This window comes from Nycticebus coucang, chromosome 12, assembly GCF_027406575.1.
Source record: "Nycticebus coucang isolate mNycCou1 chromosome 12, mNycCou1.pri, whole genome shotgun sequence".
NCBI lineage: Eukaryota > Metazoa > Chordata > Mammalia > Primates > Lorisidae > Nycticebus > Nycticebus coucang.
In genome coordinates, this window is record NC_069791.1 from 17,719,663 (window position 1) to 17,739,920 (window position 20,258).

Consider the following 20,258-nt stretch of genomic DNA (forward strand, 5'->3'; position numbering starts at 1 on the left):
TGATTAGAATCACCCTGTAGGGTGTTAAAAAGGGGCTTAAGTTCCTCGGTTGTAAGTTTTAGATAGGGCCTTAACCAGTTAATATTGCCGAGGAATTTTTGGAAGTCCTTAAGGGTTTGAAGGTGTGAAGTTTTTAGTTGGACTTTTTGAGTTGTAATTTTATTTGAGTTTAATTTGAATCCAAGATAATAATAGGGGTCTTTGAGTTATATTTTACTGGGAGCTATTTGGAGTCCTAAGGTGTTGAGTTGATTTGTTAGTTCTTGGCTGCATTTGAGTACTTTCAAGGCTGAAGGTCCTGCTAGAAGAATATCATCCATATAGTGAATGATATACACAGAGGGCCATAGTGGTCGGAGGGGGTCTATGGCTTGGGCAACAAATTTTTGACATAGGGTGGGACTGTTTGCCATTCCCTGTGGGAGTACTTTCCATTGATAGCAGGGCATAGGCCCTTTGAAGTTGATGACGGGGAGGCTGAAGGCAAAACGCTCCCTGTCCTGAGGGTGTAAAGGAATGGTGAAGAAACAATCTTTAAGATCAATAATAATTTTGAAATAATTGGCTGGAATAGCAATTGGGGAGGGGAGGCCTGGTTGAAGGGCTCCCATGGTATACATGGTTTTATTAATTTCTCTGAGATCTTGGAGAAGTCTCCAGGACCCTGTTTTCTTTTTTATTGTAAATATGGGGGTGTTCCAGGGGGAAGTAGTAGGTTCTAAGTGGCCAGCTGCTAGTTGTTCCTGTACTAACTGAGTAGCCGCTGTAAGTTTTTCATTACTTAGAGGCCATTGATCTACGCACACTGGTGTGTCAGATTTCCATTTTATTTTAATAGCGTGGGGTACAGGAAAGTCAATGGCCATTATGGAAAATGTTCACTCCCTAAACCTGAGTGGTTACTGTTTTGTACTAGGGAAAGGGGTTGTTTTATTCCTTGGCTGTTTTTTCCTAATCCTTGCCCTGGTAAGAAGCCCTGCTTAAGCATTTGATGAGTGATGATTTCATTGGGACTGCACATAATGATTTTCACCTGGGATAAGATGTCTCGCCTCCAAAGATTGATGGGCAGCCCTGAAACAATGTAAGGTTGTACTTGTCTGGTATTACTTTCTTCGTCTTTCCATGTTAATATTTTGGAACTTTGTTTAGGGTTGGTGGATTGACCAATACCTTTAAGGTGAGTTATGGAGGCTTCACAGGGCCAACTAGAGGGCCAGTTTTGGGCAGCGATGACTGTAGCATCAGCCCCTGTATCTACTAGGCCTGTAAAGGCTTTGCCATCAAGATGTAAAGCTAACAGTGGTCTTTCAGGGGTTATTTCTTGTGCCCAATAAGCATCAGCTGATCTGAGAGCAGCATTTAGTCTGGGAAAAGAGGAACTATTTTTATTGGAGGAATTTATGGGGAGTAATATAAGTTGGGCTATTTTTTTGCCTTTGGGGATGGACACAGGTCCTGATGGTGCTGAGGCTAAGAGTGTTATTTGTCCTGTATAATTATTATCAATAATTCCAGGAGTGATGTGGAGACCGGCCAGTGTAATATTTCCTCTGCTTAAGACAAGGCCGAAGGTCTCAGGAGGTAGGGGCCCATATGACTCTGTGGGTATGAGCTGTATTCCTTGGTCAGGAATTAATATTGTATCGGTGGTGGCACAGAGGTCCAGTCCTGCGCTACCTGGGGTGGTGTGGAGGAGAGATTTGACATCTGAGCGGGGAGAATTTGTTGTTGGTGTTCTTGGGTTTGAGGGATGAACCTGGTGGCCCCTTGGTTCAGTCCCTGAGTTGGGGCCAGGGGCTGGGCCCTCAGGGAGTTTCCCTGGTTGGGGTTTTCCCGTGTAGGGGTGAGGAGGAGTTTACCTTCGATATCAGTTTTGGAGTAGCATTCATTAGCCCAGTGAAGGCTGCACTTGCAACGTGGGCAACGAGTTTTGGGAGGTGCTTGGGGCTGGGAACATTTAGGCGGGGAATTGTTGGTAGCTGCTGATTGTTTTTCATTAGGGCAGTTACGGGCGAAGTGCCCTGGCTGTTTACAATTATAACAGGTTTTTTTTTGGTTATTTGAGGTGAGGTCTTTTAAGGCTGCCCCAATGGCTAGACCAAGCGTGTGAGAAGTGCCAATGCCTGAGCATAATTTTATGTAGTCGGAAAGACTGCCACAACGATGCGGTCTAAGGATTTCCTGGCATGTTAAGTTTGCATTTTCATAAGCAAGATGTTTAATGAAGGTGCCCTCGGTTTCTGCTTCCCCTAATAATCTTTCAGCAGCATCAGTGAGGCGGCCGACAAAGTCACTATAGGGTTCATCAGGGCCTTGGCGAACTTTAGCCAAGGAGGTGGTGGCTGAGCCTTTAGGAGGGAGTCATCGCCAAGCTTTGAGGCCTGCATTCTGAATTTGGGCTAATAATCCAGGGGGAAATGTTGCTTGGATTTCATTAGTTTCATAGGGACTCCAGCCGAGTAGTTTATCTCGGGTCCAAGAGCGTGTGGTTTTACTTTCACTATTGCGCTGGGCGGTTTCTTGACAATTTTCCACAAAGTCAGTCCGCCAAAGGACATAGTCACCTCCTGATAATGTAGCTTGTGCCAGGGAGAGCCAATCATTGGGTGTCAGCCATCGGTCACTAAGACTCTCAAGGATGGTAAGTGTATAAGGGGCAGTGGGGCCATAATTGGTTACTGCCGCTTTTAGGTCTTTTAAATGTTTAAGGTTTAGGCGGCGGTATTTTTGTCCTTTAACAAGATTCTTTTGGTCAGTGTCTAAATCCTCCGTGTCTGAAATATCAGGATCAGGTTTTATGGAGTCGGGGGAGGTTTCATTTTCATTAGAAGGGTCTTCCTCAATCTCATTGTCTTCAGATTCTGCTACGGCAGGGTTAGAACTTTGGCTACGGGTGACTGGAAATGTAAGAACAGGGGGGTTGCCTTTGGCCCTTTTTGTTCTCCCTATTTTTTGTGGTGGTAAGGGAGATGGATTATTTGCGGTGAGGTTGGGGTTTAGTTTAAAAAGTTCAGTTTCAAGGGCCTGAATTTCTTTAATAAGGTGAAGGTGCTCACGCTTGGTTTGTAATATTTCTTTGAGGGAGGAGACTTCTTGAGTGAGTGTTGTTTTCGCTTGTTGGATGGGGTCAAGTGGGAGATTATTGGGTATAGAGGGAGGTTTTGGAATAACTGAGGTGTTGAGGTTGTAAGAGTGTGGGTTATGGCGGGGGGTTTATTGATGACAGGGGCTGTAAGGCCCCAGGGGTTATCATGGTAATGGACAGCCTGATTTTCTAGGGATTCTTCTTCCTCAGGGTTTAAATGATGTATTTGATTATTAGAAATGAGCGATGGGTAGAGTTTGGGAGATGAAGGTTTTTGAGGGAAAGGATTGGTAACATTTGGAGTTTTAAGAGCGTTGTCGGGGCTGTTTGGGGGTTTAGGGGAAACTGGGGGGTTGTCAGGAATTTCTACCGTGACAGAGGGGCAGGTGGAAGGAGGGCGAGAAGCCTCTTTAAGGACTTCTTCTCCTACTTTGATGACATCTCGAATGTCAGGATCTAGTGAATGAACTTTTAACATGTCATGAATTAAATTCCAGTAGGAAAAGGCTGTAACTGGGACTTTGTCAGGACCAAAGGTGTGGTAAAAGTCCTGCAAGGCATCTCCTACTCGTTCCCAGCGTTTTTGGCTGATTGTTCCCTCTAAAGGGAACCAGGGGCAGGTTTCATGAATAAAATTAAAAAATTCTTTAAGGTCCTTTCTTTTAACCCTTACTCCTCACACTCTGAGTGATCCCTTGAGTCCATCAAGGAACATTTCATGTGTACTAAGCGAATTCCCCATTATGTTGGCTGGATGGCCCCTTCAGGATCTCAGTTCACGTAAGTCTCCAGTCGACTCGGAAGTTAAGTTTCTCTGTGACCACTCTCCCTGTGCCTTACGATCTCTGCTCACGTGTCATAGGTCGGCAGGTATAATCCGCCTGCTCGGACCCTCTCAGGCAGGACAGCTGCCTACCGCCCTCAGGCTTAGCCTTTGGGAGGCAGCATCCCTGGGAGTGCCCTTGAGGTGGATGACCGTATAAGACGTAGCGAGCTCAGAGTTTGTTAGAGAGTGTTAGGCAGAAAAACTAGTCCAAGTGTTTTGGAGTTCTCACTGCCGAAACGGGTACCTCTCATCCTTCCCCGCTTTGGCGCTGTGAGCTTGGTAAGTGGATTAGATCTGGGAGAGCCAATAATAACAGCCAAGATGAAGGGGTGAAATGTTTGAAATCTTGTAAGTTATCGTTTGCCTACCTTATCTTCCCATCCACCTCACGGCGGGTGAACCGAGGCGATCTGAATGGGGAGTGCACGCGGGTCCTCGCTGCAGCTCCGAAGGGTGCCCGGCCGGGTCTTCTGTAGGCAAGCGTTCTCCTCCAGGGGGTCCCGATCACCCCACATTGGGCGCCAGGATGTCCCGACCCATGGGACAGCAACGGGGGACGCAGGAACCACCTAAAGGAGAAAAACAAACAAGGGGCACGAGAAAGGGAGACAAGACAGTTTTCTGATCAAGTCTCAAACTTTATTGAAAAACTTGTGCCTTATAAGCATTACGGGGAAGGAGGCTGGGTCTTGTTGGGAGGTTCAGAGGAGTTGTCAACTAGGGATTGGCTAAAATAAGCAAGATGGGGCATAAGGTGATTGGTTGGCTAGTTGCCAGGTAAAGTTACCGGGTAAAGGTGAAACTGTTTTTTTTCTTAAAGAGGAAGTAAGGCCGAGCTGTGCCTTATATGGCTTCTGGCAAAAATTGGAAAAGGAAAATCAAACCTTCCTATGACCACATACCCAGGGCACCATTTGGATAGTCCTCAGGCGACCCGGTCAGTTCAAAAGGTCCAAATCAATTGTCTCAGTCAGCACTTGTCTCAGGTGGGAGAGTTCAAAAGGTCTCTGGCAACTAGATCGCAGGGGTCTGCTGACAACTTAAATATGACTTGCTCCGTGAGGTCAGGAGGACCCACCCAGCAAAATGATTAGTCTGGGAAGGTTGATGCCTCCTTCCCCACCTTGCACCTCTGTCACACCCAGTCACTGATAATTCCAGCCCCACCCTGATTGATGTTACTGACAGAACAGAACAACTTTGCAGGAATTTGTTTCTGTCCCTGCTAAATTCCCCTGTAGAAGAGAAGCTGTTTTGAGTTCCCAGAACCTGTGCCTCAGGCCCTGTCTGTGCCGCTGTAGTTTGTATTCACAGCACGGTTACCTGTCAGTTCCGGCCTCTGTCTGCCTTCCTTTGTTTAGGCTGATGATCCCCTGGGGGTCAGATGTGTCTTAGGCTCAGTAAAGCAGTCCTCTGGGTCAGCCCCGCCCTGGGAATCTCCTGGCTCTGCACGTGTGTTTTCTAGTCCTCGCGCTCTTCTGCTGGTGGTTGCCACCCGAGAAGATGCCCAGCCTCCTCTGGTTGCCCAGAGAGACGGGACTACGGAATATCCACAGGTGAGCCCTATTGTTGTCACAACGGCTGCTGCTCTGCACCTCAGGGCACCACCACTCTGGCGTGGTTCCCTCTTAGCCAACCATCCTCTCCTCACTCCTGTGCCACAGAATCAGCACTGACCAGCTGCAGTCCAGGCCCTGTCCACACCCCTCAAGAAATCACCCAAGAATCTGGACTTCTGGGGGACAGGCCTCCAGACTTCAGAGTGAGAGTGGAGGGGAGTGCTGCGAGCTCAGAATTGCAGGTAGAGAAAATATACAGTTTTACACAGTTTTATGCCTGGCAGGAGAGCGCCATGGCACCCTAGTAGGGGAAGTAGGTCCAGTTTTCAGAGGGTTTCTCCCGTGGAGTACAATGGGAGGACTTTTGAACTCTGCTCATTTGTTTATGGGTTACTCCAAGCCGTTCTCATGGGGGATGGGACTCCTGTCTGCTTGGTGATGGATTTTGTACCTTTTGTTTGTATCCTTGGGGGTCTTATCTTGCCTCAGCAGGGTTGATGTAAGTTCTTCAACCCTCTCTCTTGGCACAGCTCTAATCCACCAGGTTACATGCTAAATTTCTGTCTTTTAACTCTCCTTCTGGACGTGAGCCTCTGTGGAAAGCTGGCTTCAGTCAGCCATCTTGTCTCCTCCCCTCTTCACACTTCTTCTAATAATTACTCCCCAAATCCTTGGAAAACTGCTTCCCTCAATTTATATGCTATCAAGCAGGAGTGATACCATAAATATGCCTTCCTCCTGACAGTGCTTTGGGGCAAAGAAAAAAATTACAGATCCAAGCAAAGTATTTAGAATTTTTCTCTAGAAATTCAAATATTGAGTGGAAACAAACAAAAAGAAAGTGTTTGAAACACAGTCAATCTGTAGTGTCGAAAAAGATGATGAACCCTCCTCCCTTGGCAATTGTCCTTTTGGAGTCATATTTTTAATGAAAATGGTAATAATAGCAATATTTTTACATTTATTACCTTGTGCCAGGAGGTATACTAAGCTCCTGTGGTAGGAAGATATCCCCCTAATCTCTGTGATTAAGATTATCGACCTTAAAATTGGAAGTGTAGTCTAGATTATCCAGGTGAATCCAATCTTTAAAAGTAATGAATCTTTAAAAGTAATGAACTTTCTTCAGCTGTAGGCAGGAAGGATAAGGCGAAGAGAAAGTCAGTGATGATATAAACACAAGACGGACTAGCCCACCGTTGCTGGCTTTAAGGACAGAAGGGCTATAATCCAGGGATGGTATGTGGCCTCTAGAACCTGAGAACAACACACAACCCACAGCCAGCAGTTCATGGAATTCATGGAACTGAATTCTTGTGTCACTTTAATTCACTAAAGTATTATAGCAGCAACAGAAAATTAATAGAGTACCTTTTATTATCCTACTAATCCTCTCAGATACCTTTTATCATTAGTTTTCCTTTACTGGTGAGGAAATGAGACAGTACTTGTGTCACTTTAATTCACTAAAGTATTATAGCAGCAACAGAAAATTAATAGAGTACCTTTTATTATCCTACTAATCCTCTCAGATACCTTTTATCATTAGTTTTCCTTTACTGGTGAGGAAATGAGACAGTATGTTTGTATACCTGTCCCTTCTAGTCATAGCAAGGGAATGGTGGAACTGGAATTTAACCTCGGCAGTCTGAACTGAGTCCATGCTCTTAGTCACTGAACTGCCCCCTTCACTGTGCTCACAAGGGTCCCACATCCTTTCCATAATTATCTATGATCAGATGCATCACTTACACCCGAGGACTGGTGACTGGTACCAAAACAGGTAACAAAGGTGAGTTGCAGGCAACAGAACTTCAGTGAAATTCCATGTGTTTAGAATTAGATGTTTGGATAAGAGAAAGAGACAGCAATTACTATGTTACTCTTCTTCTTCTGTTTTGAGAACTAAGAACTATCCAGTTTTTCCCAAAAGTGTCCTTTCTCTGTTCAATCAGATTATTCACAGTAAGTTTCTCTTGCTTACAAAGAAACCTAAATGGTTTTGAAAGTGGAACTAGAGTTAGGTTGGTAGGCAAGAACTCTCCAGGAAATGAGGATGTATGGAATTAATTACCATGCTAAGAAAAAGAAAATGAAGTCAGTCACCCATTTTTACTGTTCATGGTGTAACTGCCATTCATATTAAGACCCATGAGTGCCTGAGACCATGCATACTGTTCTCGGCTTCTGAAAATTGGGAAGTTGTTCAAATCAAGCAAACCCAAGAAAATGAGGACTGCAAAGACTATATGGTCTTCTGTTTTCAAGACAATGATTTAATTTCTTGTTTTTTGATCTTATTGTATGGAATGAACCTCAGCATTTTTCTTTTCCTGTGTCAAAAGAATATTTGTCATTCTGTACAGGTAAAGCAGAGGATATAGAAAATTAACTTGGAGATGGTTTCAGTGATCATCACTGGTCGAATTCACTATCACGACAGTTGCTTATGGGAGGACTGGATGTTGATTAGGGAATTAGATCAACTTAACTACTAGAATAGTGACATCTTGGAGAATGTGGAAGACCTGGAGAACCCTGAACCTCTAAACCTGTCTAACACTACCAAGCTTGGCTGGGCACTGTGGGGTTATACCTATAATCATAGCACTCTGGGAGGCCAAAGTGGGTCGATTCATTGAGCTTTGGAGTTCAAAACCAGCCTGAGCAAGAGAGATACTATGTCTCTGGTAAAAGAAAAAAAAAAAAAGTAGAAAACTAGCTGGGTATCATGGTGGGTGCCTCCCAGCTCTTTGGGAGGCTGAGGCTGGAAGATGGCTTGAGCCCAAGAGTTTGAAGTTGCTGTGAGCAATGATGCTATGAGATTCAACCCTAGGGCTACTGAGTGAGACTCTGTCTAAATATAAAAATAAAATAAATAAATAAATAAATAAACAAACCCACCAAGCACCCTTTGTCTCAGCATGCTTTATCTGCCTAATGGAAGAAACCTGAAGGATGAAATCAGAATCTGAGAAGGAAAGAATTATACCTAGAGGAAAAATACAAAATAATAGAAATAGATTGACTTTTATATTCAATAACCTACGGAATATTTCTAGGGATGAATTTTATTTTTTCTTGGGTAGAAGAGTTGATTTAATTTATGAGCAGTGTTTTGTTTTTAAATCATTTTATGCATTTATTCCTTTATACAGACATCATTTTCCATAAACACTTGAATGGGATCATATCATAAAACCTATTTTTTGGCATTATTTTTTTTTCTTGCTATCCTTTTCAAATCTTCTCCTACTTATCTCCACTCAGTGTAACCCATGTTAACTGTGAAGTAGATTCTTTCTTTGCTTTCTCTGGATTTATACAATCATGTTCAAACAACCGTACATATATTCACTGACACACACACACACACACACATATATATATATATACACACACATAGGAAGGAGATAGTAGAATATACATGTTCCTTCTGTTCAATTTCTCATTCATTAATAATATACAGAACTTACTACAAGTCAAATGGCATAGGTCTAATTGACTTTTTTTAATGTCAGCATGAATTCCATCTCATGAATGTGCCATAGTTTCTCAAACCATTTGGGCTCACCATGTTCCATTTTTAACCACTACAAACAGAGATGCAATAAATATCTTTGAGTATATAACATGAAATGTGAATGTTTTTATTTCTCTGGGATTGATTCCCAGAAATAGGATTGTGAAGCATACATATATTTTTAATTTTAATTGATGTTGCCAAATTATTTTCAAGGTATCCTGTAACACTTTACACCTTCATCAGCAAAGTAAAAAAGTGCCTTTCAACCCTTATTGAGCCTGCAATATGTTATTTTTCCATTACAATATTTCATTGTTATTTATTCCTCTGACCACTAGGAAGTGTTAGTACCTTTTCATATATTAGTTGGCTGTTTGCATTTGATATTTTGCAAAGATCATACACACGTCCATTTTTCTTTTGGCTTCTTTGCTGTTATCAGTGTTAGAGCACTTCACATTTCAGGTATGTTGAACATTGTCTGTATTCTGTGGAGCCAGTGTTTTTTTCAGTTCTATTGGATTTCCTTATCTTTATTCAGGGTATTTTTGGCCATGTAAAAATTTCTGGGTTTTTTTACATTCAGGCAATTTATTTTCTTTTTTCCTTTTTTCTTTTTTTGCAGTTTTTGGCAGGGGCTGGGCTTGAACCCTCCACCTTCAGCATATGGGGCCAGAGCCCTACTCCTTTGAGCTACAGGCACTGCCCCCATGCAATTTATTTTCTTCAAACATTTGTTGCTTTACTCATCTACTTCACCTTTCATTTTAAAAATGGTTCCCTGGATATACTTGTTAGACTTAATTTTTTCCCATTTTTTATGCATAAGTGTGCAATAATTGGAATTAATTTTTGTACTTTCTAAGTGCACCAGGGTATGATGGCAACTTATGACAGCAACATTTTGTAAATAAACCCTTCTTTTCTTAATGAATTAAAATAAAAATTTAGTCACGTAAAATCTGAGATAAATTTATGGGTTTTTTATTTTTATCAATGTTCTATTTATCTGTGTTTATTAAAATGTCATATTGATTATTCTGAAGCTTAGTGAGATAAGGCTCTTTCAAGATTATCCCCAACTACCACAATTACCTTTCCGTTCTTTTATATGGTCTTCAATATCCTTAATTCCACTATAAGGAAAAGTAGTTTAAAGATTACAATTGAAATGGCATCGACTTTAAAAACTAGTTTGGGGACAGTAGATATTTTCATGATATGAAATCATTACAATATTGTTAAAATAAGAATATGTCTTTCAGTTTGTTCAGACATTGTTTATATCACTAAATAAAAATTGCATGGATTATCATTATATAGTTCCAGTATTATTCTCTTTATATGTATCCATAAGGGTTTTTTCCAGATTTATTGAGCTATATCTGATAATTAAAAACTTTCTGGAGACAAGGGAACACTTTTACACTGCTAGAGGGACTGCAAAGACAGCCTCTTTGGAAAGAAGTATGGAGAATCCTCAAAGAACTCAAAATAGACCTTCCATTTGATCCTGCAATCTCGTTACTAGGAATCTACCCAGAAGAAAGAAAATCACTTTATCATAGTGACACTTGCACTAGATTGTTTATTGCAGTTCTATTTATAATTGCCAAGATGTGGAAACAACCTAAATGCTCCTCCACTCGTGAATGGATTAATAAACTGTGGTATATGTATACCATGGAATACTATTCAGCCATAAAAGATGGAGACTTTACATCTTTTGTATTAACCTGCTGTAGTTGAAAACATTCTTCTTATTCTTAGTAAAATATCACAAGATTGGAAAAGCAAGTATCCAACATACTCTAATATGAAGCCAGTAGATGAACTAATACATGCCCACATAAGAGAAAAACTTAATGTAATTCAAGTTGGGGGGAGGGAGGTAGGAGGGAGAGAGAAGAAGAGGGACGGGTATTGGAGTGCTCCGATCTAATGGGCACAATGTAAGGGTATATGGCACACCTCCTGGGTGTGGGACACAACTACAACAGGGACTTTTACCTAATCAATGCAAACATTGTAACCTAATTGTTTGTGCCCTCATATTAATCCAAAATTTTAAAAAAGTCTATGTGTAAGATGTACAACCTGGTGATTTGATATACTACACTATACATATACATACTGTGAGGTAATACCACAATCAAGCAATTCACACATTCATCACATCACATAGTTATCATATTTGTGTGCATATATGTATAGTTGAGAGCACTTAAGATCTACCCTCTTAGTAAATTTCAAATATAAAATATTATTAACTATATTCAGTTTTGTACAATAAATCTCCAGAACTTATCATCTATATAGGTGAAACCTTGCACCTCTTACATACCTCTCCCCAGCCTCTCAAAACCACCAGTCCACTCTCTGCTTCTGTCAGTTTGACTTTTTTAGTTTCCAAATCTATGTGAGATCATGCAGTATTTTTCTTCCTCCATCTGGTTCATTCACTTAGCATAATGTCCTCTAGATTTACCTGTGTTGTCCCAAATAGGATTGCTTTCTTTTTGAAGGTTGCATAATATCCTACCATGTTTCTATATACACATACATATGCACATACACTACATGTTTTCTTTATCCAAATGTAGGACATTTGGGTCATTTCTGTGTTTTGGTTATTGTGAATAATGCTGCAATGACCATGGGAGCACCCATATCATTCTGAGATCCCAACTTCATTTCCTTTTGATATATACTCAAAAGTGATTGTTGGATTATAAGGAGTTTCACTTCTAATTTTCTGAAGAACCTCTATACTGTTTTCCATAATGTCTATACCAATTTATAGTCCCACTCACAGTGTACAATTGTTCCCTTTTTTCTACATCCTTGCTAACACTTTTGTTCTGTTTTGTCTTCTTTTATAATAATCATTCTAACAGGTATGTGGGGAGTTTTTAAAGTTTCTGTTAAGGTTGGGGGCAGCGCCTGTGGCTCAAAGGAGAAGGGCACCAGCTCCATATGCTGGAGGTGGCAGGTTCAAACCCAGCCCCAGCCAAAAACTGCAAAAAAAAAAAAAGGTGGGGGGGGGCGGCACCTGTGGCTCAATGAGTAGGGTGCTGGCCCCATATACCGGGGGTGGCGGATTCAAGCCCTGCCCCAGCCAAAACTGCAAAATAAATAAATAAATAAAGTTTCTGTTAATGTCATAGATGGGATGTTTTCTTATTTTTGTTCCTAACTCCCTCAGAAAGACTTTCTTGGATTGTAAAACTGGAAAGAGGCTTTTTAGAGATTTACATTTTAAGGAAGCAGAGAAAGGATTACAAAGACAAGTTTTCTAAAGTAAATGCACTGAGGAAAGGAAGGCCAAGGCTACGGTCAGGTAGAGGCTTGTCTGAAAATTAGCCAATCTGAGAGAAACATTAAGGCCGTTTGGTCAATGTGATATTTTGAAACATCTTTACATTTTGGCATTAATACATGTACTTGTTTGTTCACAATAAATTTTCCTTTGATACATCACTGTGCTCCACTAGCTGATAATTTACATAGAATTTGTTTTTTGAGAGAGAGAGTCTCACTTTGTTGCCCTCAGTAGAGTGTGGTAGCTCACAGCAACCTCAAACTCCTGGGCTCCAGTAATCCTCTTACCTCAACCTCCAGAGTAGCCGGGACTACAGGCACCTGCCACAACAACCAGCTATTTTTTTAAAGATGGGGTCTCACTCTTGCTCAGAGTGGTCTCAAACACCTGAGCTCAAGCAATCCATCCGCCATGGCCTCCCACAATGTTAGGATTACAGGTATGAGCCACAGTGCCCAACCTACATAGAATTTTTATATCAATATTCGTTATAGATAGTATTTTACAGTTTTTTCTGCTTATCTTTTTGTATTTTATTGTAGTAATATGGTCTGTATATGGCAGAGATTGCTTCTTAACACCCAGTATTAGTTATTTTTTTTTTTTTTGCCTCATCACAAAATGATCACTGCCCTTTATGCAGGCACATGTATATACAGAATAATTTTTGAACCAGTCTTTTTTGCAGCTATGTGTGAACATGTGGTTATAGCAAATTCACATTAATGAAATATAAAATGAAAGTTTCAAGGAGCTATCCTTAGAAGACTGATGGTTCTTACCTTTTGCTGCTTCTTTCTTAACCCATTTCTCCTTTTTGCTTACCAGACTCCATCTATAATGTAGAAGCTGGAATTACCATATTGCCTACTACATGACTTTGGAAAGGGAAGCCAGTCATAAGTACTGATAGAAGTTACTGGGACACTGGAGACTTTGGGCAATAGGGACATCCTACCAACCTTGGATTGCTAACTCCAGACTTTCACATAAGAAATATAAAATCTATATTGTTTGAGCTATTAGCACTTTTTTCTCAGATACTTGTAAATGAATCTTGTCATAAAGAATGTGGAATTTGATTCTAGGAGGTGGAGTAATCCATTCAACAAAAGTTATAGTATGTGTCATAGGTTTTATGCAAGCATTCAACTAACAGGCAGCAAGGATTTAAAAACTGCAGATTAAAAAGCGTAAGGCCAAAAAAAAAAAAAAAAAGGGCAGCGCCTGTGGCTCAAAGGGGTAGGGCGCCAACCCCATATGCTGGAGGTGGTGGGTTCAAACCCAGCCCCAGCCAAAAAAAAAAAGCGTAAGGCCTTAGTTAACTATAATAACGTTTTGTCTGTGCTACCTTGAAAGGCAGACCACATGCTGACTAATTACATAGCATTAGGGGAAATGGTGAAAATCTAGGACACTGGTGGAGGTTGACTGCTTTCTGAAAATTCCAGCAAAGTCCTATGAGAGATAAATTCTGGCTTGAACTCTCCTGCCCACAAACAGAAATGGAAGAATCTACAGCTTTACTAGGTTATTTCCTGCCTGTAATTAATAATTTGTCTATGGGTGAAATATTCGTTTCTTCTGTTTCTGAAACAGATCCAGTTATAAGCACGCACTTTGATGCAATAGCCATTATAGGAGATAAAACTAAATTCCATCCACACAAAAGACCAAAACCTATAATGAGGTGAGTGTTGGTCTCTCATTCAAGCCCACTGATTCAGGGAGCCTAAGGTAGCCCAATTAATAGGAGGTAGATACTAGGAGAGAGAGGGTTACAAAGAATTAGTAAAATTAAAATACATAGAAACAGGATCTTCAGACTTAAAAGTCAAGTCAATTCAAGATGCTAGGGCTATAATTACCCACCTATACAGGTAACTGACTGGAAACTTCCCCTGCAAAAACCAGCAACATTGTTGCTGATGTCTTGCTGCTTACAGAATTTTCTTCCTTTTGACTTTGGCCAGGTTGATTGTCTTGGAGATGTCCTATTTGCTATCAATCTTCTCAGTGTTTGGTGACCGTCTTGTTCCCAGATGTCAGATCTTTGGTAATACCAGGGAAATTTTCCTCAATAATTCCCTTGAATAGATGTTCCATGCTTTTAACTCTTTCTTCTTCTCCCTATGCTTTGTATGTTAGCCTGCTTCACACAGTCCCCTATCTCTCTAAGTGATTTCTCAGACTTTTTAAATTCTCTTCTCTGTCTCTTTAAATGACTGACTTAGCTCAAGGGTACTGTCCTTCAGCTCAGAGATTCTTCTGCTTGGTTTAGTCTATTGCTGAATCTTGCTGCTATGTTTTGAGATTCCCTAAATGATTCTTTCATTTCTTTAAGTTCTATTACATCCTTTCTTACGTTGTCTAGCTCTTTAGTGACTTTTTAATTAATTTCCTGAAATACTTCTTTGGCTTCTTTTTTGCTGGTTTTCAATCTTCTCTTCAATTCTATTCATCTTATTTGCCATCCGTACTCTGAAGTCCATTTTCTGTCATTTCGCAATTTCCTTGTGGTTGAGTTTACTTTTGTAACTCCATGGTGATCCCTTGGGGTGTTTAACTATTTTGGTTTTTCATGTTACCAGGGTTTGTTTGTTTGTTTGTTTTTTGCTGGTTTCTTCTCATCTAAAACCTCCTTTCTCAACTCAGGGCTAATGGGTTTGCAGAGTATCTGGTCTTTGATGGGAACTCTCCTGCTTAATTAGAAGAAGGGAGTACCCACATGGCACTCTTTTACCTACTATGGAGTGTAGATGTGACAGGAGAGGGGTGTGTGCACTAGAAGCCTGTAATGTGGCTGTTCTGATTTGTCCTGTTCACTTATGATTACCACTATTGAAGTCTGTGCTGGATAATCTTTGTACTGGGTGTTGGGTTGTTCCCCAAATAGTGGTAGAAGGTTGAAGTTGGTAACTGAGTGAGACCCTGACCATGGAGACTGGCCTTGCAGAAATTGCTCTGCCCAAGGGTCTCCTCACAGAGATGACAATGGCAGCTGAGTGAAGCTATCTAGGCAGGGTCATAGGTTCTCAGGCTTTGGCATTTGCTCAAACCAGTTCCCGGGGTAATGACAGCTCAAGGCTGTGGGGTCCCTGGCCGAGTGCTGGACCTTGAAGCAGTTCCACTGGCCTTGTGGCAGTGGTGGAGACTCGGGGATAGGGTCTTGGGAGTACAGGTGCAGCTCCGGAATGTCATGGAGCTCTCCTAGGAGCTGGAATCTCATCAGCAATGTCCCAGCCCTTGTGAGAGTTCTGGGAACCTTGGGCTCTAGCATGAGAGCCTCAGAGCCAGGACTGGAAGGAACCAAAAGCAGTACTCCTGAGCAGGGCCTCAGAGCTGGAAGCTGGGCCCTGTCAGCAGCAGGCCAATCTGACCTCGAGGCTGGAGGCAGGGTCAAGCAGGTAGTGAGCTGCTCTGCAGGCTCTGGGACTACTGATGTCTATCACGTAAGTAGAGGTTGATACAACAGTCCAGGGACCACAGAGATCTCCCTGCCCCCATGACCTGCTGAAGCAGTCATCCAAAACTTCCAGGTTAGACATTGTTGCACCCCAGTTGACTCCTCTGCTTGTAAGCCACTGCACTGGAGGGGAGGAGTGCTTGGCTTCCCGTCACAGGGGACTGCTTAGAGGAAACTCCGCTTAGTCTGCTCTCTCCCCCAACCCCCATCCTGGTGGAGGCAATGTGAAGGCTACTACTGCAAAACTGAGTCCTGTGCCACCCTGGCATTGTGCATCTGAGAGCATCTGATGATGTCAGCTGCAGAGACCTGGATTGGCTGCTGCCAGGTCCTTACTGTGCCTGTTGTCCAGTGCAATGACTGCACAGATTTGACACAGGTCCCAGGTCCATCCAGAAAGAGGCCTATGTCAGTGTAGAGAGCCCTCTCACAATTCGGCCACAGAGCCCACACTGTGAACATGGTGCCCCATTGCTCTATCCTCCTAATCTTCTCCATGTGTAGAAGCTTCCACATAGATATCTTCAGTTTTGTCAAATGTATCACCCAGGCTCCTTCTCCTTCACTTTGAGTGTCCCACCTTGCTTCTCTGTGATTTTACAGAGTTCCTCTGAGAAGAGCTGTCTGTAGGTGGACATCTGCCTGCAGTCTACACTGCTTTCCATGAGAGTGGTGTGCTCATGGGCTGCTTCTAGTTTGCCATCTTCTTGTGTACTTTTGAATCATTTTTTTTTGTAAACCTGAAACTACTTTCTTTCAACTGGTATCTTCCACTTTGAGCCTACAGGTGCCAAGCTTCTTTTGAGATCTTCTGATGGGGTGGCTTCAGGATAAACTCTTCCAGTGGTGGAGAGGAACCTTCCCTGGGAGGAGAGGTGTGCTTGCAACTTTCTTGGCTCTGGCTGCCTTTCTAGTGGCGATGCAGTGTCCTGGGACTAGTGGAATGAGGTGGTGGTGGTGGTGGTAGCACTCACTGGGGGCTAAGGGGTTGGACCAGGCTCAGGCTGGTATGGCCTCATGTAGCTCTGCTGTGGATTGTGGGGAGCTGCATATGCCCCATACCCTGGAGCCCTGAGATGCCAGTAGCAGCCTTTCTGCTGGGCTCCAAGCCTCTCAGAAGCTGATCTCTGGAGAAATCTTGCTCCTTCTTGTTCTGCTTTGTAACTTCTTTCTGTGGAATCTCTGGTAGGTTCTGGCCTGTATCAATATTTCCTCTCTTTGTGAAGAAGGTCTCCCTTATCTCACAATTGTGTGCAGTCTGCAAGTTCTCTTCTAATATCTTTTTATCTGAAACTAAAATAATTCAGAAATTATTCATGCATAAAATGAAAGGGATGTAAACAGTTTTGTATTATGGATGGATAGCCGCCTCTGATGGGCTCTATGTCACAGAAGAGAAATAATATCTTTGTGACATAGTTTAGAAAGTCTGTCTAGATTTATTTTATATTCATTTGCCTCTTTCTTCACAAAACGTATTAATTGTTCTAAACAAAGAAGCCTTCAACATGCTTTAACTAGTTATCATTTTCATCCCTTTATTGTCTATTCTTAAGAATTTATTATTCTACTTGCATATCAAGAATTTTTTATCAAATTATAGAAAAATCATTAGTATTCCAATTAAACACTTATCAGTTTCACATACTTATTTAAAGAAAATCGATATTTCATTGTAAGTCCTTCCAACCATAAATAGAAATTATTTCTCAATCTCTTCATATATTGTTTCATGTCCTTCAAAGAAATATTACTTTTTCTTATAAGATTTGCCTCTAAGAATTTTAGCGTTTTGTTGTCATTTTGAGTATGTTTTCCTATTTCTATAATAGAAGCAATTTCTAGTACAGGAAAAGCTTTTGAGTTCTGTATACTCATCTTGTACTCAGTATAGCAGATAGTAGGTTGAGTATTTTCAGATTTATTTCAATATCCTAGAGTTTAAAATCTATAAAGCTAAAAAGTAACCTTCTGACATGGTTTAGTACCAATTAATTGAATGCATTTTGATTATATAAATCCTGGTAGAGAGAGAAATGATTCTCAGGCAGCAACTATAGCAACTACATCCCAATTCAGCATTTGGCTTCTAGACCAAGCAGGTGTTGCTACAATGGAGACAGGTGTCTAGGAACCCTGCATTCAGCAGTAACAACAATAGCTTCCTGATTCAGTGGCTTCCTGTAATGCCATCATCAGTCTTTTCCAACTGAGACAAAGGTAAAGCTATTCTCAGTGCAAGGATTTACATCAGAGAATCTGAGAATAAAGACTCTTCTTTAAACCCTTCCCATAATTATTATTTTGTACCACTTCATATTTAAAAATTTTTTTAAATAGAGTGGATTCTATTTTCTGTAAGTGAACATTAATAGATGCATCATTCATATTATGAAATTCTCTTTTTAGTTTTCAGTAGTTCTCATACTTTTGTTTTTAGAGTATCTTGAATTTTCTAGGCAAATAAACATATCCACATCAAATATATATAATTTACTCTTATTTTCTAGCAACTATACAGTAATCTCATTTTTTTGTTTTAAAAATGCAACCACTCACAACAATTCAAGAATGCATATAGGTATCTATGGGCAGGAGAGTGGACTACAGGTTTAAAAAAAAAAACCTGTGAAACAAGAGTAGAGCCTTTCAATGTATGATGATGATGTGCTATGAACTAAGAAATTATTCAATTCAACCCTCTGCACATGAGTTAATATTAAATCCAAAGTTCACACCTAATGGATATAGTGTAGACTATCTAGATGATGGGTACACTTATAACTTTGACTCGAACTATGCAAAAGCAATTTATATAACGAAGGCATTTGTACCCCCATAATATTCTGACATAAAACAAAATTTAAAAAATCCACCCATTGGTACATATTGTCCAAGCAAATATTACACTGGAGTTAAACAGGCAAGCAAGACTTTATTTAAGACTACTGCAGAAAGGTGAGAGCGAGGAGGCCTCCAGGTGGGTCCCGTGAGAACCAGAGGGGCTAAGGAAAGATCTTGGGAGAGGCAGCAGAGGAAAAAGCCAGGCCTCTGGAGTGGCCAAGCAGAAGAGTGGGGCTTCCCTAATCTCAGGAAACAGGCTCGACAGCTGGAGAATGAACTTGACCTGAAACTAGTTTCCTTCAGTAAACTATGTATAAGTTACAGTCAGTTACAGCAATGCCAGAGATAGAAGACGCAGCAGTTCTGACACAACACCCCCTTTGAATGGATCAAGCCAGGACAGAATGTTTGAGACAACGTCAATTGAGATTGAACAGCTACTGGCAAGGTTTACAGGAGCAAATGATAAAATAGCAGAATATTCTCAACAGTGCAGGTGTCCCCTCTCCTAGAATACAGCATTAATGCATGCATTATAGCAGCATAGAGACATTTTGCAGGATTATACACATGAATTCTATAAAACCAAAGCAAACTTTATGGCAATACAGGAAAGAGGGAATCTCATAGGATCAGTATGAAAAGATATTGAGTCATACAAAAGTGAGTCTGGAGTAAACAATAGAAGAATTGAATTATTTTTAAAACTCAAATCGTCTGATAGAAGAGATGATAAGCATTGCTATGGCAACAAAAGAAAATAGTACTTTACGAGAGGAATGTTGAAGTCAATTCACAGCAAAATGAACACTTTGGCCAATCGTTTTCCTGCTGTGAACAGCCTGATCCAGAGGATCAACCTTAGGAAACGGCGGGACTCACTCATCCTTGGTGGTATTTTTGCTATCTGTACCATCCTATTGCTGCTGTTTGCTTTTCATTGATGGGACATCTCCATGGAAATGTGACAGCCACCACTTTCATGCCCTTATCTGGAACTAGAAAATGTAGGAGGGAGAAGTTGACTGCGCTAATAATTAGCCTGATCAGCCAAATGAATTCAAGACTGACAGTGATGAACTCTGGGATATGGTCAAAGCCACGGTTTTTCTGTGCTATCTTTTCTAACACACATTTTTCTGGTTTTACTTAAAAAAAAAAAGTTTTCAGTTGCTTTTGTCTCCTCAGGAGGTAAGTAAACCAATCAATCAATCAAAAACAGAGTTTCCGTGTTTCAGTGGTAGTGTTGAAGCCTGATGATAAGCCAGATCTCATAGAGTGACTCTTCAGAAAACCAGGTTTCTCTATATCCAAAGACTGCTTTTCTTTTTGCCACCAGATTGAGTCGTGAGTAAAAATAATTTTTGTTCTCTTATTTTACACTTATGATGAAAAATCACAAGCCCTTTCTTGATGATCTGTGCTGTAAATTTCTACTTTGTGTCCTCAATTCCTTTGGTATTCAAGGAAAATTCTGTTTTTCATAGATTCTTTGAGATGCTAAAGGCCAACTTCAGCATGTCTGAGGTTGTCTGAAATGGAAAACACTGTAAAATACCTTTTGTCCTTTTTTTTTTTATTGTTGAAGATTCATTGAGGGTACAAGAAACCAGGTTACATTGATTGC

General features: G+C 41.0%; 1 pseudogene; it reads left to right on the plus strand.

Moving 5' to 3' along the window:
• The first annotated feature begins 16,079 nt into the window (after window positions 1-16,079).
• On the plus strand, window positions 16,080-19,575 carry LOC128561889 (Golgi SNAP receptor complex member 1-like; annotated as a pseudogene).
• The last annotated feature ends 683 nt before the right edge of the window (window positions 19,576-20,258 follow it).